The sequence below is a fragment of the Halichoerus grypus genome, chromosome 3, assembly GCF_964656455.1.
Source record: "Halichoerus grypus chromosome 3, mHalGry1.hap1.1, whole genome shotgun sequence".
Lineage (NCBI taxonomy): Eukaryota > Metazoa > Chordata > Mammalia > Carnivora > Phocidae > Halichoerus > Halichoerus grypus.
The window spans coordinates 149,247,100-149,272,722 of NC_135714.1; the positions used below are offsets into that span (position 1 = coordinate 149,247,100).

Below are 25,623 nucleotides of genomic sequence, written 5' to 3' on the forward strand. Positions count from 1 at the left end.
TGCCAGAGGCGGAATTGCCCCGCCCTTGTCGGTCAGGGCTAAGTAATCGGCTCGGGTTTGCTCTCGGTAGCCTTTGTTCCCTGCAAGCTTTCCATTCAGCTTTGGAGGATGAGAGTGAAAATGGCGGCCTCCCAATCTCCGCCCTGGAGGAGCCGAGAACTCGGGGCCCCGCTCCTCAGTGTGCCCCCAGAGAAAAGCAGTCAATCACTCCCATCTTCCCGGTCTCCGGCCACACTCTGTGCTCACCGGGCCTGTGACCGAGCGTTTCTATCTCTGGCACCTGACTCAGTGTGGTCTCCAAACCCAGCAGATCCCTGCGGTGTGCTCCCGTGCCACTCCTCCTGGGGGAGGAAGGGGAGTCTCCCCGTATCTGCCACTTGTTGGGTCCCTGCTGGAGGAGCAGTGGCCCGACTGTGCCACAGATCACAGTTTATGGCAACCCTGAGCTGAGAGCCCGCGCCTTGGCTCCGTCTCTGCAGCCGGCTTCCCCGCTCCGATACCTGGGAGCTCTGCCGCTCTCAGGCACCCCTGGTCTTTCTGTGACCCTGAGGGTTCCACCCCCTGCTTAGCCACTGGAGCGACGTCCCTCAGCGGAGCTGACTTCTAAAAGTTCTGATTTTGTGATCCGCTACTCTATCACTTTCCAGAAGCAGCTGACGGAGGCCCCCTCCCCCGCCATCTCTCCTCCTGAATATCACCTCGGATTCACTTCTCCGCACGTCCTACCTTCCAGAAAGTAGTCGCTTTTCTGTTCAGAGAGTTGCTGCTATTCTTTTCTTCGATCTCCTGTTGAGTTCATGGTGTTCAAAATGGTTTGATCCCTATCCAGCTGAATTCCTGGGACCAGCCGAAATCCAGGCCTCCTACTCCTCCACCATCTTGCTCCGCCCCCCTCTGAAAACCTTGGTAAAGGAATTTATAGCAGAGTGAACATGTGGGAGGATTGATTACTCACAAAATAATAATGTGATGACAATTACTTCACATAACCTGGTGCTAGAAAACCCCAGCTGGGGATTGTTGCTGCTTGATTTGGACCTTGGAGGACTAAGGAATCCTGAGAAGGTGGAGGAGAAAGATGAAGGTGTTCCAGCTGTCGGCAATATCATGAGTAGAGCCATGGAGACAAGTCCAGGCAAAGCAGAATGACCCAGTTAGATCCAAGGGTTATCACCACAGGGAGTTGTTGTCAGTGTTAAAACAAAAATCAGAGTGTGGAGTCCACATATGGTATGATTAAATCTAATCTTAAAACTTCAGATTTGATTCTTTAAATAAAACCCATAGGAGGTTTTTGAGCAGCAGACTGTACTATCTTATCTGTGTTTTTAGGAAAATAACTCTGGTGACAGGGTACAGTGTCCAGGATAGTTGGAGTCGAAAGAAACTAAATGTACTTAGATTGGTCAAGAGGTGAATACAGTGTAATGAGAGACAAAATTATGTCTGTGGCTCTAGAAATGGAAGAAATGAGAGTAAGAAATAAGTTCAAGTTAAGGTAGACAGAAGTGATCATGACTTCCCTGCATAGACTTGTCTCCCTGAATATATGACTTCAGAAATCACCTCATTCCCTGGGAAAACCTAGGATCTCAAAGGGCCAGCTATGCTCTGGTGACTCCCCCAAAAACTTGGCTAGGCTAATGATGAGTCAACTCTACCTAGAATGAGGCCTTGATAGTTGGATAGTTGGGGCCACTCTTCCCTCAGGGATAATGGGGTCACCTCTCCCCCTCACCCCAGCAGTGCCAAGAGCAGAAACAAGTGTCTCCCTCTTCCAGCCCCCAAAAGAACGGGAGAGGCTCTCTACTCCAGTTCCTGGTTACCAGGTAGACAGTAGGAGGCTGCCACACTTCATTCAGCATGGCCCTTCAGTACTTTTGCAGTGATGGGCAGAAAAGAGAACTCATTGGAATGAATGTTGCTTGTGATAAATTTTCCCTCACTTGGAGAAATTCCTGTGACTACCGCAACCAGAGAAGGCCATGATCTCACAAGATGTCGGTTTTCATTTCCCTTGCTCACACCCAGTTAAACTCCTCAGTAGATATCCTTATGGGGACTGGGGAATTTTCCTAAGTATTCTTCAAAAATAAAACTGTGACTTTATGCTGTGCCTTCGCCAAAGCCCGATTGTATCAGCCTGTGTTTGGGGAATGACTCTCGGTTACCCTTGCAAAGGTTTCCTAGGAATTGTGGCAGTTAGATCAAATTGGATAAAGAAGCCCAGACATCCTGAAGAGGGGAAAAATCAATGTAAATAAATGTAATTTCTAAATAAAATATGCTTTTACCTAATTGAAAAGTCATTATCAATTAGTCAAATACAATTTTAATCAGACATGAATGATTGAGGAATTCTGTATTCAGATGAATAACACAGGTTGGCATTTTAAAATGTCTCATGCCATTAGCCTCGAAACCCTTTTACCAGGTAACTGAGGTGTGAGTTTTAATTCCCAATATCAAACCAAGAATAAAATTATTTTAATTATGGTCAACTGAGTAAGGAACATTGACAGTCTAATTGCTAAGCAGTAATTCTGTATTCTGTCCCTGGGAGACAACACCTGAGCCAAGTACTTCAATAATTCATTAAAGCACTTCCCTGTGCATCAATTAGCAAATCATGTGCCTTGATTACTTTACTTAGGGAAAGTTACCCTTGTGAAAAAGACTTTTGCCAATCATCAAAACATGGAAAAAAAAAAACCTCTAACCTATCCTACATTTTATCTTTATAGGAAGAATATAAAATCTCACAATAGCTCTGCTATCTAGGATGCAAATGCCAAACCCAATATGCGAGATATTTACAAGGGGCGCAAGCCCGACCAACTTTATGCAGAACTATGAGGTAGGTAGGTTTAGGGTCCTTACCTTTCTAATTTTTGTTTTAGGCTGTAGTTTATTATAAAGAATTGCTTCAATTTCCTTTAAATATCAAAACATTTCTGCTCCCAGATCACATTTTATCATCTCTATGTCCCCATGTTGCTAAACCAAATGCTTTGAATATATAGAGCAGATCATAAATTGATGCTTTTTCCATGCCATTTGTGACTTTGACAATCTACAGTTTTGTTGTGTTTGTATTGTTTTACCCAAAATATCAAAGCAAAAAAAATATTATGAAAAAGAGAGGAAAAGCAAATGAATAAATACAAAAATAAGGGTCACTAGATGGAAAAGAAAAACCTCAAAGGATATTTCCCTACATACACAGAGAAGGCATTTCATAAATATTTGCTGGGTGGTAAATCTATAAGAGATGAGAGCAAAATAAGAAAAAAAACAAAAGCCCACATTTTCAACTTGGATTGACCCAAAGTTTGTGCCCACACTGCCAAATACAAGGAGCAGCATTCACTCAATGTGAAATTTAACTCTTCCTGTTCTAATTCTGATAAAGGTAATTCTAAGCAGAGAATTGCTGGGTTAATGACAGCTAAGGCAATAGAAATGAGGAAAGGATGATCCGCGATTGAATAATCAAACTTGAATAGCTGAAAGCTATCTTCCTGGGGCTTACTAACTCAAAATAATGAGAACACTGAGTGTATTACCCTCAATAGTTATTTTCATTATCAACACTCTTCTTGAGGGGCACCTGGGTGGCTCAGTCAGTTGAGCGTCAGACTTGATCTGAGCTCAGGTCATGATCTCGGGGTCATGGGATCAAGGCTCCACGATCAGTTCAGAATCTGCTTGGGATTCTCTCTCTCCCCCTCTCCTTCTGCCCTTCCTCTGGCTCTTTCTCTCTCTAAAATAAGTAAATAAATAAAATGTTAAAAAAAAAAAAAAACACACTCTTCTTGATACTATGGTTTTGAACGGATTCTAAGGGCCAAGGTTGACACCAGAATTGAGTGCAAGGCTAATGCATCTCAGTGCATCAGCACTTTATTATTATTATTATTCTCTATCTACTATTGCAAGGAATGCCTCCAAAACAGAAACTTGTGGGCGCCTGGGTGGCTCGGTTGGTTGAGCGACTGCCTTCGGCTCAGGTCATGATCCTGGAGTCCCGGGATCGAGTCCCACATCGGGCTCCCTGCTCAGCAGGGAGTCTGCTTCTCCCTCTGACCCTCTGATGCTCTCTCTGTCTCATTCTCTCAAATAAATAAATAAAATCTTTAAAAAAAAAAAAAAAAAACAGAAACTTGATCTAGTAGACATTTGTCAGGATGTGTTTGTGCAGCATGGAAACACACTCCCTATATTTGGAAGTCTCAAGGTGGGGGGCAGGGGACCAGTGAGGGCAAGGGAGGCAAGACCTGAGTTCTGCCTCCTCTCCTCCCACTTCCCATAGAGTACTGCGATCCAGTTGAGGTCAATCACATTTTTTTTTGAATCTTGAAAGAATGGGTCATGGGCTTAGAGACAGACAAAGATTATTCACGGTGGCAGTGAAGTCAGGAGCCCAGCAACACGGCAGCAAATGTCCAGGTGAGAGGTGTCCAGCATGCTGTGGTGTGACCACGGGGGTGTGCCCAAGGTCCCTGTCCTATGTGGCTGTTCCTGTCAGGGAGCTGGGTCTTGGCCACAACTAAACTCTTGTCCTTCACCTGTTTTCTACACCTGAACAATTCTGTTGAGCCACCTGAGATCCTTCTAACAAAAATTTCTCTCTATTTAAGTTTCTTTTGCTTGCAGCCAAAGTCCTGTTTTTATAAGGACAATAAAATACAATTTTTTTAAAGATTTTATTTATTTATTTGACAGAGAGAGACACAGCGAGAGAGGGAACACAAGCAGGGGGAGTGGGAGAGGGAGAAGCAGGCTTCCTGCGGAGCAGGGAGCCTGATGCGGGGCTCCGTCCCAGGACCCTGGGATCATGACCTGAGCGGAAGGCAGCTGCCCAACCAACTGAGCCACCCAGGCACCCCTAAAATACAATTTTTAAAAGTATAATTTTCTGGGAGGAGAGGCAGTTTCGAATACAAAGATTAGACACAACAGTTTAGAAATCGCTGGCTTTTTCTCATATCTCACTCCTCCCTACTTACAATGCTTTCTTCTGATGTATATAAATAACTCCTATAGTCACACAAGGCTCTACTAAAAACTTGTTTATGCTTTTGAAAAATACTCTTTGCCAGCCTAATTATAATAAAAAGTACTCGTTAAATTTGGGATTTAGGAAATTTACAGGAAATCATGTTAACTCATCACCAGAAGGAATAAATCAGTGTGGAGAAGGGGGGGGGAGGGGAGAATGTGAAATTAGATTATCCAACAAGAGAATCTGTCAATTGATGAAGGTATTCTTGACTAATTTAGAGTTTGTTTCACTGTATACTACATGCTAAAAAAGACCAACTGGCTTTTTTCATTTTGAGGTAGTTACTGCAGATTGACCAGATAGTGCATAATAGAATATTACCAATGAAGGTTCAGTTTGGCCTTGATGAAAAGGTGTGAATGCACTGATGTGGAAAGTCTGCAACACATAGCCTGTGGGAAATAGTCCAAGGTCACAGGTCTGAGCTGAGACATGGCAGCCATAACACGTTCATGGCCAGTGATGACACCTGCTATTTCGTGAAGGATGTAAGGAGTGAAGAATCTGAGACTACTTGAAGTTGCTAACCTAATTCTCAGACAATATTAAATTTATGTTATACCAGTGACAGCCTGGAATTCTAATATACTATGCCTGTAGTGTCTGGTAATCCCTATGACCTTCTGCTAAGAGCCTGGATAGCTTAAAAAATAAATCGGAGGGGGAGAACCATGAGAGACGATGGACTCTGAAAAACAAACTGAGGGTTCTAGAGGGGAGGGGGGTGGGAGGATGGGTTAGCCTGGTGATGGGTATTAAAGAGGGCACGTTCTGCATGGAGCACTGGGTGTTATGCACAAACAATGAATCATGGAACACTACATCAAAAACTAATGATGTAATGTATGGTGATTAACATAACAATAAAAAATTTAAAAAAAAATAAATTGAATGTAAGTCAATAAAAAATAATAATAATAATAATTCTCTTATGTTCCTAAGGGTCCTGATTAAACTATGAGCCATTGTAGAGTCATAGGAACATAGAAGAAGGAAGACAGTGAAGTGTGTGTGTTTGATATCAGAGGTATTATTCAAATTTTATTTTTGAAAAACTATCTCAGATCATTTTTTTAAGATGCTGTGGTCTGATAGATTTGCATCATTATTAAAGTCATTTGTAGACTACAGAATTGATATACATCCAGTCCTTATAGGAGATACAATTGATGCATCAAATGGAAGTTTTACCATGCTTAGCTAATCCTGAAAATACAGTACCTATTTCAAAATGTTGAATTACCTTGGAGGCACAGAGAATGGTTTAAACATCAGAAAATGTGAAACTTCTAACCATAGAAAAGCTACTCTTCCCTATTTTGAAATAGAAAAGATAATTCTTGATGTGTCACAAAAGGTCTTTTTGGATGAGACCTGAAGAATAAAGATTCTTTTTATGTGAACATTTGCAATTTTCAAGATTTTAAACAAAAGACACAATATTGACAGTCAAATTTCTGAAGATCAGCTATCCTATCCTTTATAGGTATTAGCCCTATTCAAGTGCCAGAAGCAGAGGCAAATGCTTCAAAATACTTTCAGATTTTTTTAATATTCTCGGCACTAAAAATAAACATATCCTCAATAAGAAGCTATACAAACAACCTGTAAAATAAATCTAAAAGCATCAGAGCAAGTATTTCTGCTTGTTTTCTAAATGCCCTCATTTCTGAAGGGACAAAAGTATGGTTAATAATGTATTTTATTCTTGGGGTACCTGGGTGGCTCAGTAGGTTAAGCATCTGACTCTTGATTTCAGCTCAGGTCGTGATCTCAGTGTCATGAGATCAAGCCTCACATTGGGCTCTGAACTGACTGTGGAGCCTGCTTAAGATTCTCTCTCTCCTTCTTGCTCTGCCCCTGCCCACTCGTGTGTGCACTCTCTCTCTCTCTCTCTCTCTCTTCAAAAGAAAAAGAAATGTATTTTATTCCAAAATTTTTATTGACTATTTTAAAGTACTTTCTTCTTCATCAGTTGGTTATCATATGGAAAGTCTCTACACACTGAGTTCAAATTCATCTTCAAGCTTAGCTTTAAATCCAGTAATTGAATCCATTTGAAGCCCTTATTCTCAGGCACCATGGCTTATGAGCATTTATCTTCCCCTTCTCGAATTGCCCTGCACCATCCAGTAGTTCTCACGTGAGGTAAGCAAACTTGAAGCATTCTTTTCTATGATCTGCCAGTCCTTTTTCTGAATCTTGATTTATGTCCTTCACCATTCATCCATTCACTTATCTATTTATGCAAGAACATTTATTTAGCAACTACTAGGCACTGGACACTATTTTGGGTACTTGGGACATGAAGATAATGAAAACACAGTACCTGCCCTCTGGCAGCTTAGAGTCAGTCGAATAGATCAGTGAAGCAAAAGCACCTTTCATACAGAGTTACAGCTTACACAGAAATACAGATGTTTTCAAATACTACAAATATAATTGTCTCAGTGCCTGGTAAACAAATATTTCTGTGAGAGCTTCAAGGAAGGACTTGCTGCTCCTTGCTGTAAGTGGACACCCCTCAGCTCTTGCTCCCTTCAAGGATCGCCCAAGACATGCTCTCCCCGGGGCAGCCCACATCCAACCACTGACAAAAGGCATGACCTTATTCCCATAAATGGTTGTTCTGAAACTCAGTTTCCAACGTGTGTTGGAAAGGGTCCCCACACCTCCAATAAGCAATTCCAGACACCAGCAGGGTGTCCTAGAATTCAACTCAATTCTGACATTATCTACCCAGAGACAGCATCAGATTCCACAGGCTTAGGGCTCAGTCCTACAAGATTGCCCCCTGCCTCCCCACTTCAGATGCCAGGCACAAGCCAGGTTGTTACCAGTCCTTCTGACAGACTGGCTGTAAATCAGAGGTTCCCATGGTACCTTCTTCCTGGGTCTGATTAATTTGATAGAGTGGCTCACAGAACTCAGAGAAACATGTCACTTACTAGATCACTGGTTTATTATAAAAGGATGTAACTCAAGAACAGCCAGATGGAAGAGATGCATAGGCTAAGGTATGGGGAGAGGGCATGGAGCTTCCTTGTCTTCTTCAGGAATGCCACTATCCCCAGATCTCCATGTGTTCACCAACTCAGAAGTTCTTCGAACCCTGTCCTTTTGAGTTTTTGTGGAGGCTTCATTACATAGGCATGACCAATGAAATCATCGGCCATTGGCCACTGATTCAACCTCCAGCCTCATGCTCTCTCTCCCCTCCCCAGAGGTGGGAGGTTGAGACTGAAGGTTCCAACCCTGGAGGTTGGCTCCATTGGCAACCAGCTCCCATTATTAGGTGCTTTCCAGAAGTCACCTCATTAATGTGAAGATACCTTTGTCACTCTCAACTCTTAGGAATTTCCAAGGGTTTTGGGAGCTGTGAGCCAGGAACAAGGATAAAGACCAAATATTCATTTATATTTATTTGTTATAATAAATCACAGTATCATAGCCCAACACCATGCTCCCTGTGGGATCAGCTGTCCTTCAAGTATGCATGCAATCCAATTCTCTCTCTGTTCCATCCTGCTTCCTCCCTGTCCCTTCCATGGCTGTTGAGTCTAAGGACACTTCCTAAAAAATCGTGCTGCCAGAATCTGCTTCCTGGAGAACTCAGTGGGCAACACTTCTTGAATGAATTTTTTTAATGAACTATGGCCCTTGCTTTCTTGCATTAGAACATGACCTTCGGGAATATGCTACTGGAGACTGCATTGAATAGAAGAATAATAACATCGATAAAAAAATAGTGAAGACCTACCTAAGATTTACCCTGTGCCAGGCACAATTGCAAAGATTCTATATGTATCAGCTCATTTAATCCTTACAGTGACTGTAAAAGTGTGTAGTATTATTAATCCTTTTCAGCTCATGCATAATGGGAAACACAGGACAGTCAAATATCTTGCTCAAGGTCACACAGCTGTTAAATGACTCCCAACCAGTGCAGCTCCAAAATGTGGTCTCTTTTTTTTTTTTTTTAAGATTTTTTTTATTTATTTGAGAGAGAGAGCAAGTGTACAGAGAGAGAGTGAGAGGGAGAAGCAGACTCCCCACTGAGCAGGGAGCCCATCGCAGGGCTCAATCCCAGGATCCTGGGATCATGACCTGAGTCGAAGGCAGATGCTTAATTGACTGAGCCACCCAGACGCCCCAAAGTGTGGTCTCTTAACCAATATCTTACACCTTTTCTCTAATTCTCTAGCATCTTAACAAATTTCACAGAATTATTAGTAAGTACAGTGGAATTACATGTTAATTACATAATTAGATAATAAATAGCACCTACCATTTGTGAACCCCTACCACATGGAGCACTGCTCTAGGCTCTTCACAGCATCAAATTATTGTCATAATATTTCTGTGAATTAGGACAGGCTTGGTTATTCTTGTTTTACCAAAAAGAAAACGATTCATGACCAGATGTGATTTACCCAAAGTCAGAGTTCATGAGAAGCAGAGATATTCTCAAATCTATATTTCTGTCTCCAAAAGAAATGATCTCAAAGTTAACCTAGATGGTAAGATTTCTCTAAATTCTGTTTAATCTATGAACTATGAATTATATGTAACCATCATTTTCAGTTGTTCCACCTTCGTGTCCAAACATCACAGAATTGTGGAAAAGAGCCTCTGACCCCTCTGTCCACTAGCACAACTATAGCTATAGCCATTATCTAGAACTTTCTTTCATAAGCCTAGGTTACTCGAACAGACTCGTTCTCCAGGTATTCTTTTAGCCCCTCCACCCCCCACCACTGACCGTGTACAAGAGCATTGCCCAAATAAAAGGATCATATTCTTCATTTTCAAGTCCAAATACTATGAATGAACCACATTATACATGTGATTCTACTTTTAGGATGTTGATGAAAATTCTAGGACGTCCTAGTTCACACTAGAATAACATGTCGTAATCCACTCATTAAAGACAAATTTCATTTCTAAGAGACCACCAAGGCCAATTCAACTCGGCAAGCATTGGTCTCTCCCGTGGCTAAGGTAAGAGACTGGGGAGTGTTGGCAGGGAGAGTAAGGGGTTTTCCTTTAGGTCCCTTTTTTCATGGAGGTAGAATTACATGAATTTGTTATCTCGGGAAATCCAGGGTTATAAATTCCTCCAGACCATAAAAGGTTAAAAAAAAAAAAAAAAGACCTCTGAATCATCTTTACTACAACCAAAGCGAGCTGTGAGAGGAGAACAGTGTGAACACAGAGCGGGCAACGCCAGCTTTTTGGCAACAGGAACAAACGGACAGAGAATAAGGACCTCTGCGAGCCTCGTTCCTTGACTCGGGAAATGCACTCACTCTTTGTCTCTATTATTTGCTGCCTGACAATTGTTCCCAGCAGTGAAAGGCGAGCTCACCCTCTGGGAATGGGTTCAAATATAAATGACTGAGATTCTTGTCAAAGGTCCACTGTGGCTGACACCCCCTCCTCCACCCCCCATCCCCTCAAGGGCACTTCATTTTCACTTTATTACTTTTTTCCCTCCGAGGGCAGGTTAAGGTCCAGGGAAAAAATGCCATTATGAATGGAGGTTCTTGATTATAGGCCAGAATTTCTGCCCTGTCTCCCTTCGCACTCCCTTTACTTGCCTTCTGCCTCTTTCCAGCGCTGCCCTTTCCCGCGAGTGCAGAATCCTGGCCCACTGCTGTGCGCTTGAAAGCGGCCTGGGTAATGGCTGCCGTAAGACCTTCCATGAACAACCCCTAATGAACATGTACAAACCCTGCAGAGCGGTGCTTCATTGTCCATTTACTCTGCTTTCAACAGGACAGCTGACAGTCTCCCGTTCGGAGGGAAAGAAAAGCTATAACTGCCGAGGGCCATAAAATGTTTACTTTACTTTCTGTGAAAGTCAGGTTCACTCATCCAACGCTCTCTTCCATGATCTGGTGTTGTGAAAATTTCAGTCATTTGCCTTTCTCTGGAGAGTTAAAACAAAGAAACCACAGTGACATCAGCCTTGCTTTTCAAAACCTCCCGAATAATAAAAATTACAGAATGCCTCACAAAAGGAATGACAAATCTCCTTGAAGTAACTCCTAATGATGCAATTCAACAGCCATTTAAAAATAATGGTTGATGGCCTGACTGGGGAGAGACGTACCACAGAAAAGATATGGCTTAAATTCTACGAAATAAAGTCTCGGTTCACTCATACTGGGCACACTGAGCCATATAGGCCGTGACTTTCTGCCAGGTAGTTAATATCCCCATTTCACAGAGGACAGACTGAGGCGCACAGACATTCAGTTATTCCTCAGGTACCCACAGCTCGCGATTGGCAGATCTAGAACCCCAACTCAAATCTGCTTATAAGCCCATGTGTTTTCCAGTCTCTGCATTGGATTTTAATGACATATCAAGTGCTGTGAGGGTTTTGAGTTAAAATTAATTTTTTTCTATGGGGCGCCTGAGTGGCTGAGTCCTTTGATCGTCTGCCTTCAGCTTAGGTCATGATTCCGGAGTCCCCCAATCCAGCCCTACATCCATCTCCCTGTTAGGCGGGGAGTCTGCTTCTCCCTTTCCCTCTGCTCGTCCCCCTGCTCATGCTCTCTCTTTCACTCATTGTCTCTCAAATAAAAAATAAAATCTTTTTAAAAATTAATTTTTTCTAGGTTATCTTAAACCTGCTTCCTTAAAATGTCTAAAATGAGAAGGTCTCTTTTCTTTGTCAGGCAAAATGAGGACTATGTGGATGTCGGTGTATTAGAATTAACATCCTTTTAAATAAGAAGCTGATTTACCAAACACTATTTAAATTAAAAAGATCCCAAATGTGGCAATGTGCTCACTCTAGCTACCACAGGTCATTTATGCAAGCATTTCATAGACAACTCTTTATTGCCGGTTTATAATTAGATTCACCAGAGACTTATTAACCTCTGGAAAGAGTTATAAGTTTTGCATAAAAGCAAAACAAAGAAAAAATGTCCTCAACTCATAGGAAGTAAAATTTAAAACAAAGATAAAATAAAAATAAAATTCACCTTATTCACAGCACGTAAGAATATATTGTTGTTATTTTTTTAATCAGATTTCTAGGACCCAGAGATATTAATCCAATAGGCCTCAATTAGATTCTAGGAACATTTTTTTTGTGTGTGCTATTCTCATGTAGACAGCTCCCCAACCACTCTTAGAAATACCTTGGACCGTGGGTGGGAGGGCATGGGGAGGAAGTGGGTTTCCAGATAAGAGTTGCAATTTGGAATTTGCAAGATGAGACAAAGTAACCCTCCATGAGTACCTTTGAATAGGAACATTGTTAGCAGTAATATATAATTAAGCTCTGCCTTCAAAACTCGTGGCGTGATAATAATTTAGTGGATAATAATTTGACTAGCTTCTGGTTTGATGTCTCTTCTTTGCCTCTTACTATTTGTAGTTATAATAAAACCTCATTAATAAAAGCCATCAGTGGACTGAACTGAATCTCTAAACTATTAAAAAATGATTTGTGAAAACAATGAGATTTTTTTTCTGACCATTAAGTTAGCAAAGGGTTTTTTTTATGTTAATTTTCAGTACGAGGGAAGCAGGCGAGTTCATATATTACCTGTTGGAATGTAAATTTATGTAATGTTTCAATCATTCTTGACAATAATTTGGAAATAATAACTAAATTTTTCAAAATGGTCGTATTTGGCTCAGCAATACAAGTTCCATCCTGAGGAAAGTGTACACAAAGATTTATAAAAAAATGTGCTTCTGAAAGTAGAAATTTTGGAACAACCGTAATGTCCACAAACAGGAAAATAAATAAGTAAATTATGATATATTCAAATGATGAAATAGGTTAAATCTCTTTTAAAATGTCTTTTTTTTTTTTTAGGATTTTATTTATTTATTTGACAGAGAGAGAGATAGCGAGAGCAGGAACACAAGCAGGGGGAGTGGGAGAGGGAGAAGCAGGCTTCCCACCAAGCAGGGAGCCCGATGCGGGGCTCGATCCCAGGACCCTGGAATCATGACCTGAGCCGAAGGCAGATGCTTAATGACTGAGCCACCCAGGTGCCCCTCTTTTAAAATGTCTTATAAGAGTTTAAAATAATATGGAAAAAACGCTTTTCATGAAAAGTTAATTCTTTAAAATCATCTTAAATTATCTATGGTATGATTTCTCAACTAGTTAAACAAACAAAAAGCACCTGGAAAAGAGGTCAGAAAGAAATATTTTGAAGTGTTAAAAACAATTCTCTTTGAAAGGTGAGATTGTGAATAATTGGTATTTTGTTTTTATACTTTTCAGGTTTTCCACGGTAAAAAATATGTCTTTTATAATTTTATAAGTAATTTTCTTAAAAGAACATTTTGCTTTCTTTTTTTTTAATTGAGGTATAACTGACATATAACGTATTAGTTTCAGGTGTCCAATATAATGATTTTATAATTACAAATATTGCAAAATGATCACCATAATGAGTGTACTTAACATCCGTTTTGCTTTCTTTTTAATGTAATATAGGCCACATTTACAGATTTACTCCTAGGTATACCAAAATAAATGAAGAGAAAATATTGCTTCTTTACTTTTTTTGTCTTACAAAATGGCAGGTGGTTTCCCTTAGAAGGATCCAAAGACAGAGAGCACCCAAGAAAGAAACCAGTCTTGATGTTACCTCATCTCAGAAGGGGGATTCTATTACTTCTATTCTATTCCTTAATTCAGTGACTAAATCTAGCTGTCACTCGGGGGGGAGGGGATCATACACCAGCATGAAGGCCAGGAAGCAGTGACCATTGGGAGCCTTCTTAGAGGCTCTTGACCTCAGAAGAGTGCAAGAGTGAAGTCCCCAGTGGTAATGGGGGAAAGGTGCTGTCTTCTGCCAAACAGAAAGCCTGGACAGTGGCTTCCCCAATGGGTATTTCTCTATTGCGCATATAAACGGTTATTGGTTCTAAATGCTCAGACTCATCCAATGTCCCTTTCAACGAGCCCTGGCCCCCTAGTGCCAATGCTGGAGTTGCTGCTGCCCAGGGAGGGGAGCACATGTGTTTCTGGTATCTTCCATTGGCATTTGGAATGCATTTTCCTAGAGAAAAAAATTATTATAAATAATCAGTGTGCTCCCAGGCCAAGGACGGGAAGCCTATTTAATACAGACCTTAAACATTTAAAACTTTAAAGGAACGTGAACCTTAGAAAATATAATAATGCTATTTTAACAACATCAAATTTGTTAACATAATTATTCTATGGGAAAATACATTTTGGGTTCTAAGCAACTGATTTACAGACATTAGGAACATAATCAGAAGTTTATTATCAGTCCTCTACACATATACATGTAACATGGTTGTATGCCTTTTTGGAATAATTTCCAAGATCAATGCTGAAATTCTGAAACCCATAAAATAATTAGGATGATGGTTAGTTGAACCCCAAAATAATTAATACTAAAAGAGTATTATTTAACAATAACAGTGATGGATTTTTCTGTCATGTGGAAAAGTGAGCCTATTCTATATAGTGGATTTCAGTTTGTTGTTTTAGTAACAGTGAGCATGTGAAATTACTAGTCTAGTAACGCTAGTGGGCCTCTGCAATAAACCTTTCATTTATAAAGAAGGGGTTGAGAGTATTACTATGATCACTGTTAATTTATGGATCAATACCACATAATGTATTTGCCTATAACAGTGCCACGTGCACTAGGAGGATTTAATAATTGATGAAAAGAAAATTTTGAACGTTAATATTCCTGATAAATCCAATCCCAAATATAACACTGACTACACCAATTTTTAGGACTTTCAGGCTGCTTATATAACCATTACCTTAATAAGATGTAATTTTTTCTGTCTTACAATGTAAGTTCCCCCCCTCCTTTCCTTCCTTCATTTCTCTCTCTTCTTTCATACAGCTCCTAGCTTAGATACCTACACACTGAAAACAATTCTGCAAATATAAGTCACAATCACCTTTTTACTTACTGGCGTGGAAGGGCAGTAACAAAGGGATTGCATTTTCTTTTGCCTATAGCTTTACAGCCGCAGCTTGACCTACAGCAACTATGATTCAAACTTTATTTCAGAAGCAGGTTATTTTGAGGGCGAACGTGGTGTTGCATCTCCCTTAAGGAATTTGTTTGAGATAAATCTATCAAGCTTATTTGAGTTCTTACCAACTGTCTTAACCTCAAATGTATGTTTTTTCTTTCTTTTTTCCTCTTTGGATCTAGCAACACATTCTATTCCATAGAGGTCTTTAAAAATGAAATATTCATATTTTAATATTTCTCCCAGCCCAGGTAGACAGTTAAGATATATGAACAAATGAGAAATTTGTATATTTTCAATTTTTTGGTGAACAGTCAATGAATTTGCTTGTTGTGGGTGTGTTTATGTGCATGTGTGCATATCAATATATTTATTATGATTATTCTACTCTAAGCTACTCCCTTTGTCGGGGCACTTAATCCTACTGCAGTTATTTAAATTGCTATATTACTCCCAGAGGTTGTGATAGATAGATTCAATCGGCAAATACTTACTGAGTTCCTATGTGGGCCAGGCACTCTTCTCAGTATTGGAGTGCTTGACCAAATGAGGTATTCTCTGCGCTCATTCAATTTTCAGTCTAATGAAGATGGACATTAATTTGATAGTCACACAAATGTCTTTTCATAGGCTCTCTCTTTTTTTAAGACTATAAAGACATCTGCATAAATCAATTTCTAACCTTATAAAGCATAGAGGATCTCCAAGCTTCCAGGAAGAAGGTTTGATAGGGGAACTTAGAATTGGATTTTCACATCTTCCAGCTTTCTTCCTCCACCAACCATTAAGTGTGGGAGCTACCCAAGGCTCAGTCTGAGAGACCCTCCATCTACTGACACCTCACCATCTCCCTACGCAAGTTTATCATGCATGTCTAGGGGCTGTAATTATCATGTATATAAAGGTGACACCCACATTTATATATTACTCTTTTGAACTAAGTTTCTTTGGATTAGATTGATATATCTAACTTGACATTAGGCTTCTTCCCTTGGGATATCTTTAAGTCATCTCAGTCCTTAGGATCTGTGTCTGGTATATACGATCCTGACAAACTGGTCTTCTTGCACTGCTCCAATTCCTAAATAAAGATACCACTTGGGTGCTGGGTAGCTCAGTCATTAAGCGTCTGCCTTCGGCTCAGGTCATAATCCCAGGGTCCTGGGATCGAGTCCCGAGTCGGGCTCCCTGCTCAGCGGGAACCCTGCTTCTCCCTCTCCCACTCCGCCTGCTTGTATTCCCTCTCTCACTGTGTCTTTCTCTGTCAATTAAATAAATAAAATCTTTAAAAAAAAAAAAAGATACCACTTGTTTGCAAGCTTTTCAGATGTGAGCTTAAATGTCGCCTTCCCAGGGCAGCCTTACCTCAAACCCCTTCCCATCATTACCTTCTTTCATAGCACCCTATGTTTCATTTTTATTGTATTGTATTTACAACAAGTTAAGTTATGTATTTGTATGGATATTAATATTTAATATAATATATGAATATTATTATGAACTCCAAAAGTCATATGATAACTACTATTATACCCCCAACAGTTCTTAGAATAGACGCTTGAGAAAAACGGTAAATGAATAAATGAGTAGAACCGGGAAATTTCCCAGTTACACGGATTCAGACGCTGGGATAAAGAGAACAGTTGCTAGCTCCTTGCACTCCTTAGCAAGTAGAGGAGGTCATGTTGAGTCCAAAAGGAGTCTGGCACAATCGAGAGAGTATAAGGGGATAGTTAGAGAGTATGACACTATCAAATGTATGTTGTCAGGGCGATTTTGAGGACTCAAATCTGTCTTCCAGAAGATACAGCATTGTCCATTCTGAAAACTTTTTTGGGCTGGTCCTTTGGGTTACTGGAAATAATAGGAAGTAAGGATTTTTCTCCAGTTGCCAACAGGAACTACTGTTAGAAATCCCTCGCTCTGGTCTGCCGCTCCCGCAGAAGCTATTGGAGGATCAAGAGCAGTGGCCATCGCTGACAGGGACAGCCATGGAATTTTCCTTTCACCACGTGCTATTGAGAGTGGCTGCCAGGGGGAATCATCATCACTGGAATGGTCACCAAAGTCTACCCCAGAAGCCACAGCTGAGGGAAATTACTGCCAAGACACACTGCCAGGTGCCGTCTCTCTTGCAAGAAACTAACAGGAGGAAACATGAGAAAGTGAGAAGGGGGAACCATGAAGATCTTACGACCGCCCTGCAGTTGGTGGGCATTTTCCTCTTCACCTGCGGGACAAGATTTTAGTACTTTCAATATATTCCTCTCTTTTCAGAAGAACTATTTTTTTCCTAAGATATATTTTATTTTATCTTTTGATGTAGCGTTCCATGATTCATTGTTTGCGTATAACCCCCAGTGCTCCGTGTAATATGTGCTCTCCTTAATACCCATCACCGGGCTAATCCATCCCCCCACCTCCCTCCCTTCTGAAACCCTCAGTTTGTTTCTCAGAGTCCATAGTTTCTCATGGTTCATCTACCAATGAACCATGAGAGAAAAACTATTTTTCAAATAAACTTGATGACAATTGAGGGCCAGAAACCCTGGAGAAGAGTTCACATGTCTTCGAGGGATATTGAACAAGAAACTAGCTCTTGGAATCACAATTGCAGAAAATAATGAAAGGAAGTAAAAGTTTCTCAGTCAAAATGGGGGAAAGGGAGTAAAGGGACTCTGGGCATTAGTTCTGTAAATGTAAGGCTCTGTCCTATCCCCCACATAACCCCAACAGTTCCTAGTCCAAAAAAAATGTTTAATGAGTGAATGGGTGAAGAAACAGGTGAATGGACAAATGGATGTTCCCTACTTATCTTAAAATATATTCAGTAAGAATAGGACACATGATTTATTTTAAGTCAACATAAATTTTAAAAATGTAATAAACAAGACAGATGTATTTCTTATATACAATATATATTTCGCAAAGTAGAGGACACATTCTATGTTTCTATGGTTTTACATTGTAAAACAATAATTTCTCTGTTTTTAGTCTTCATACAAAATATAAAGATTGGTGGCAGAGTCTTTGTAAAACCATTTACTTAATATTGCTGACAAGGAATCACTGAAAATTTTTGTTTTGTTTTGTTTTTGTTTTTTTAATTTTATTTTATTATGTTATGTTAATCACCATACATTACACCATTAGTTTTTGATGTAGTGTTCCATGGTTTATTGTTTGCGTATAACACCCAGTGCTCCATTCAATACGTGCCCTCTTTAATGCCCATCACCAGGCTAACCCATCCCCCCCTCCCCTCCCCTCTAGAACCCTCAGTTTGTTTCTCAGAGTCCATAGTCTCTCAGAATCATTGAAAATTTAAAAAGGAAGTAAATTAGATGCAGCATGCAGGTGTGGGTTGGAATGTGGTGAGGGAGAAACGAGCCATATACTAACCCAGGTTGTTTAAAATCTCCAAGGATTTGGAAAAAAATCTCATTTAACTCCTTCCTGGAATGGTGCTACCCCCTAAAACTTTTCTTCTTTCTACTATGCAAAGCAGCCTTCGGATGGGAAACTGAATTAATCTCCCTTGTTATGTTTGTGTTTGGGGATTTTTGTGGATGAAAAATAACAGTCTGTGGAAGCTTAGAAGATGAAAAGAATGGGAGTTGCCCACACGAATAAGGTATCAGACAGAGGCTAAATTTGTCCTCTTTGCCCTCACCTTACATCACAGTGAGTCATCCTTGGAATTTTGAGTAGGACAAGAGATATTTAAGATTACTGGTCTTTTAGCATTTTCTTTAGAAAGATGGGATGACAATTGACCTCAGGGAAATATGATTGAATTAGAGGTTCAGAAACTTTGGGTTGGACTCAAGTCAACATAGAGAACTTATATAGCATCTATAAAGCAGGATAACTCTAGACTTTGCTTAGCAAAGGAGTCCAGAATCCATAGGGTAGTGATAACTTCTCTTAAAATCTTGGATTGTATACAAGTTAGTTCTACAATTACAAATAAAGATGCGTGTTTCCGTTAACTAACAAAAATCAAGAACCTCTTTTAAGGCCAGGATCACATATTTATCATAATTTGGACAGGCATTCCCACAATGCAAACTGGCTCCCCAGCAATGGCGTAGTTCAGAATGCAGAGAAAATGAGAGGAAGTTGAGCAGTGACTTAGTTATAGGATCGGTCACAAGTCTAGTTTAGTGTCCAAAGGGGCAAAGCACACTCTGATTCTCACCTGCTGGAGTATCCAAAAAGACTCATCTTGTCAGGGGTAGGAAGAGATAGTTGACTCACAGCAGCATGAATTCTAAGTTGCTCTAATATTTAATGCCAGGTAGCGCTGAAATGACAACTAGGTGCTCTGGCTGGTTAGACCAGGACAGCAGCCAACAGGTAGTAAGGGGGCAGAGAGGATTTAGATCGCCAAGAGAAAAGACTGGCAAAGCTAGACCACAGTCAATACGAGCGTTCAGGTTCAGGGACACTCTAGTCCGATCCCTGGTGGGTGTGGCAGCTTCAAGTTTTTCCATGTTGGAGGGGCTTAGGCACCGCCTTCTGACTGGGGACTTGTCTTGAAGCTACATTTAAAGAGCACATAAGTTAAAGTTAACTATTATGGGCTGAATGTTTTTGTTCTCTCAAAATTCACATGTTGAAATTCTAACCCCTAATGTTATGGTACCAGGAGGTGGAGAATTTGGGAGGTAATAAGGTCATGAGGCTGAGGACTATGTGAATAAGATTTGTGCCCTTGGAAGAAGAGACATGAGAGCTTCTCTTGCTCTCTGCTCTCTGTCATGTCTGAACGCAGCAAGAAAACTGCCATCTACAAGCAGGTTCTCACCAGACACCAGAACTACCAGCACCTTGATCTTGGAATTCTCAGCCTCCAGAACTGTGAGAAACAAATGTTTGTTGTTTAAGCATCTGGTCCATGACAAGTTGGTATCACTATCATAGCGCCCAAATTAATACAGAAACCCTCATAGCTTCTATAGTAAATAAACCCGGAAGCCTCAAGACTTTAGCACGATTCAAATATTTTTTCACTCTGATTCCCATCATCTTCTAGGGATATACAAGATATTCAGAAACCCAGTTTCCAGGCTCCTTCTATCCTGAGATCCATCATCCCTTACAGCCTCAGAGCATCCACTTGTGGTATTAGAGGGAAAGAGGATGTAGTAGATCACATAGAAAAAGGACAGTTTTGTCATACTGTGTGGTGACAAGTTGGCTGTGTGGTCAATCAAACTGGATTCTAATCCTTGCTTTATCATTTACAAAATTTATAGCAATAGATAAATTAATCAACTTCATTCTACCTTCACTGAGATTTCCCTTCAGTAAACCAGGAATAATCGCACTTACCCCAGGATTACCTAGTGTGGTGGACAGAGTCTAAGGTGGTTCCCATGACTCCTGCTACCAGTGTTCATGCCCTTGTATGACCTCCTTCCCTTGTGCATGGCAGGATCCATGTAGTAGTCTTCTTGGGCTGATAAAAAAAAAAAAAAATACCATAGATTGGGTGGCTTAAATAACAAACATTAATGTCTCGCAGTTCTGAGGCTAGGAGCCAAACTTCAAAGTACTGGCAGATTTCGTGTCTCGTAAGGGCCTCTTCCTGGCTGGCAGATGACTGCCTTCCTGCTGCATCCTCCCATGGCAGAGAGAGACTGAGAGCTCTGGACTTCCTTCCTCTTCTTATAGGGACACTAATCTCATGAGAGCGCACCCTCATGACCTCATTAGGTAAATTAGGGAAACCTAATTACCTCCCAGAGTTTCCACCTCCCAATCCCATCATATGAAGCTCAACTGGTAAAGTACCTATTTGCAAGCTCAGTTGGGTTTTTGGGAAAATTTAGTCCCTTGTTATTGCAGGACTGAGGGTTTCAATTTTCGCTGGCTGTTGGCTAAAGGCCACCCATAGTTTCTTGCCATGTGGGGCTTCCCAACATAGCACTTGCTTCTTCAATACCAGCATGAGAGAAATTCCAGCAAGAGTTACTATTTTATATTACTATTTTACTATATTACTACTAGTTACTATTTTATACAACATAATCATACAATCACATACAGGTAATCATGTATATCCATCACCCTTATTGTATCCTCTTAGAGGCAAGTCACTGATTGTTATAGCCTGAGTGTTTGTGTCCCTCTGAAATGTACATGTTGAAGCCCCAACCCCCAGTGTGATCTGGTCATGGTCATGAATGTCTGATCTCCAGGATAGCACTTTGTATTCAAAGGTTTTTACTCTCCCTCAACCACCCAGCCACTCATATAATTACCCAATATTAGGACCTTAGAAGGTGACTAGCTAATCAAATAAACTAACTTGTGCTAATAGCTTATTGCATTCTGCCACTCAGGTGACATATTTGGTTTGTGAAAAAAATATATTATGAGGGAGAATATCTGCCAGATTTATATTCCTAATATAATTTTTATGTTTTTGCTTTATGGAAACCTGCTTTCCAAAGCAGACTCTGCCAAATGCCCTATATAGCATTGGCAAAGTAATTTAACCTCTTCATAAAATATGGGGAGAAGATTCAATGACCTCCAATATCCTCTCCAGCTCTGTTTTCATGCTTTTGTTTTATTCTTTCCTCAGTAATCTCCAGTGACTTCCTACAATGTAGTTGCCAAAAGTGCTAGCCAAGCATTTAAGAACCTACATAATCTGGCCCCAATTTTCCTTTCTAGGTATATTCACTGCACGTATCTTACATTTAAGTCAAACTTTCCTACTCAAATATTCCATATGCATTCCTTTCCAGAATCTCTTGCCTCTTCCTCAATGCATTTCCTGGTCCCACCTTTCTTCAAGCCAAGAGTAATTCTCCCCAGTTCCATGATATGTTCCAATCCTCCTCAGCCCATATCCTATTTTAACATCCTGTAAAAACTCATCTGCACACCCAGTTGGCCCTTGGATTGTCTGTTTCCTATGAGTAGTTCTGAATAAATTTCAAACTTTTCAAGCACAGAAAATACCTTCTGCTTTTTTATATCTCCCACAAGAATATAATTAAAAATACTGTGAAGTTAAAAAAAAAATCTCATTAGTGAATATAACCCCAAAAGATTAAAATGAATGATAAATTTGAGTCAACAATGTTGGTTAGAGGGGAAGATCTGGATAGCCTTATACACACTCATAAACAAATTCTTACAACTTGTCTCCTAACAGAGACTGCTTCTATCTCCTATACTCATCACATTAGACTACCTTAAATTTTCCCATCTCCCAACTTGTTCTTTTCACCTAGAATGTCTTTTCTTATTTCAGAACCACTTATAAAAACCCTCCCTAGTATTCAAGGCCAACCTAAATGTCTTCTTCCCCTCTGAAAATGTCCCCGACCTTCCTAGTCAGAATTAACTTCTCTCTCCTCATTGTTGTTTTCTTAGTTTCTTTGTACGTCTTTTACGGTATTGAATTATAGTTGGTTCTATTGTCTCTGTAAATCACCACAATGAGATTGTAAGCTCCTCAAGAATGGGAACTGCTCCTTTCATGTTTTTCTTGTATATCTTTCAGAATACCAGAACAGACACTGCAATAATAGGGGGTAAAATAATATTTGTTAAGTTACTTTGGGAAAGATGCCCCCCAAAATCTGGCCTGCCTTATGCTAAAAGAGGTTGCTACCTCTCTGCGCTCTCTTCTAAGAGAAACCGTGATCTAAATCTGAGCAAACTATGTTTTACGTCAAACAAAAGCAAACAAACAGCTCAAGAAGCAATGACCTGTCCCTCATCCTAACTGGATTCAAGGTCAGGAAATCTCACTGGAACTTTCCCATTGCTCAGATCTACCGTCTGATCTTAAGCCACCCCCTAAGGGTCTCTGAATAGTAATCATAAATTCCTCTCCAGACTCGGCAGCTCTGGCGAACCTGTTTTTAAGAGAGTACATGATATCGCTAGTCACATTCCTGCCATTTCCACCGATATTCCTGAGCTTCCTCCCCACGTAACATTTCATTTTTGTGCAGCTCTGCTTTCCCAAGGCCACTGTCTCGTGCTGCGCTCTGCAGCTTGAGTGATTAGGCATCTTTGTTATTGCTAAATTGCCTCTCTTCTTCCTTAGAGAGGCCTGGCCCTTGATTGGCAGCAAGCTTCCCACTGGTCGTGGTGCCATGATGATGCGTCTGTTTTCAGTCTGCATCTCTGGTGGGCCGAATCCAGCCGAGCCTTTCCTCCCCAAGCCCACCCCCAACCCCACCCCCCCCCACCCCACCCCCGGCACAGAGCTCCATGCAGTAGCGCTCGCCACTGACAGTTGACCTCCCTCTCCAAGGGCTCTGGTTTCTAAAACAATCCTGTACTTCTCTTCGTTTACTAAAAACTGCTTCACCGGTTGCATTATTATCTTTACTTATTGTCAGTTTCTAATCAACGTATGGGGTCCTTCCCACTGATTCTTAATGATTTTGTATTATCCTTCTTCTGACCCCCTGATGACGCCTGGCATTGTTACTTTCTTCAATGAGTGATTAGACCAACTCCCATCTGAAATCAGATGCAGCTCCAAAGAGCCAGATAGATCAGTCTGACAAAATCGGGAGTAAACTTGGGGAAAACTAGGGAAACGAATGTTTTAGTATAACCTCACACAAAGACCATACATCCCCACAAACTTTAGAATTATTTCAAATATCATATTATAGAGGTGCTTCTTTTCCAATCTTCCTACCTTTGGGGTGCTTTCTGTACCCATGCTTTAAAAGGAGAGAAGAAAAGGCAATGCAAAGTCAAGAATACACCAGAAGTCAGGAATATAACTGCAAGGCGGAACATCACTGTTGTTATTCACTTCCTAGAAATAGGAAGCAATCTCGCTCTCTTTGTAGACTGATACGACATGAAGGCTCATTGGCTATGGTGTCTCCCCTTCTACCTGTCTAGCTTTACAACAGCTTCGAATTAAGAGTAGGTAGTACAGAGGGATGATAAAGTGTCCAATATCATCAGCATTTAGCTGTTTTATTCTTTATGGTAAAGTAGATTCCAGTGGGTTGGTTTTTTTGTTTGTTTGTTTTTTTGTTTTTTTTGTCAAGTCTATTTTTGAGAAACCACTTTCACAGCTTTTGCAAGAAAATGTCACTGTGCCTCTGATGCAGGCAAGGGGGAATTCATTTCATTATAGTTAAGTGCCTGACTCCCCATTACCCTCCATAATAGCGTAACATGGTATATTATAGGGCTTTAATAAATAGGAAGGGTGTGGGTTGCAGCACATTTTAGTAGAAACCAAATTACTTTGGGCCACACATCTGCCTCTTCAGTTCATCCTATTTGCCACCGTTTCACAACCTAATTACAGGATTTTCTGAAAATTGCTGTCCAGCAGTAACTGGATGACCTGCTTTATGTAGCAGAGACAGGCGGCTCCATTGGCTTCAGTCTTCATCACTGTCACCATGTAATTGCATTGGACTTCCATGTTAATCCCCGTAGGCGGGAAGTAAATGAAATATTGTAATTACCTTTTATTCCCTTTACCCTGAAGTCTGGATTAGGGCAGTGTGTGTCCAAAGGAGAGAAGAGGGGGACTGCCTTTAAGAGTATTGCTGATGATCTGATCAAAGGGAAATGGTGGGTCTCTTCCCCAGGTTTTTGGCTGAACACAAGCCACATCATTAGCCATACGTCTCATTCACTTAACAAAGTGTAAGACTCCCTTCTGTTTAAATCAGGATCACTGTGGGACACGTTGGAGGGATCCTGGAGAAAAGGCCTATTATATCAATATATATGTGCAAGGCATAGGTATTTGAAAGGATATCTGAAGGAAAAGGACGGAAGAAGAGAGCTTAAAGAGAGAATGGGCATTTTCAAACTATCCTAAAAAAAATATATACAAAAGCTCATTGCTCCTCTTTTTGAGACAATTTTATTGGGGTCACTAAATCAAGATACCTAAGAGTGATCTGAGTTTTTGAAAGGGTGCATGAATTTAGGGCTATAGTTCTCTAGGCTTTTAGCAAGGGCTTTTAAAAATCCAATGATTCTTTAATGAATGGGATAAAAGCAATTCTCTGAATCTAAGTTCTACTCATGAGCCTGTTAAGAAGTATAAAAATAATCCCTAATAAAGCAAATCTTGACTCTGAGGAAGGAAATGGCTCTTCACTGTGTTTCATTTGCCTTTGGTACAGGTGGGTTGAGTGTAACTGGAGACTAATCACTGGTGACCTGTTGTCCCTGATTACTCTGCAAGAAATTCTTTGAAAATATAAAAAGAATGAAGTTCATTTAATTTCTCCTTGCCTCCTAAAGAGTTCCAAGCTGGAACAAGAGTCTGTGTCCTTGAGAAGTATCTTTTGAGTTGCACTTTATGGGAATTATATTGTACAGATCTCATTTCCCAAAACGCATCTTCCAATAGCTCAGCAAAAGCATGATGAAAAAGAGGTGACATTCCCTTTAGCCAGGTGACTCCTCTGAAAAAGAAACAACTCTTCTCAATTTTAAAGTACTACTCTCACTGAGTATTCAGTCATTTGTTCATTTTTTATTTATGGTGTGTCAACTTTGGCACTATGATCCGAGCTAGG

At 40.4% G+C, this 25,623-nt stretch overlaps 1 protein-coding gene across 2 annotated transcripts in view; it reads left to right on the top strand.

The window, feature by feature from the left end:
• The window catches only part of GALNTL6 (polypeptide N-acetylgalactosaminyltransferase like 6), a 1,190,952-nt gene that overhangs the window by 1,013,395 nt on the left and 151,934 nt on the right, over positions 1–25,623 (top strand). The gene's annotated exons all lie outside the window — the stretch shown is intronic.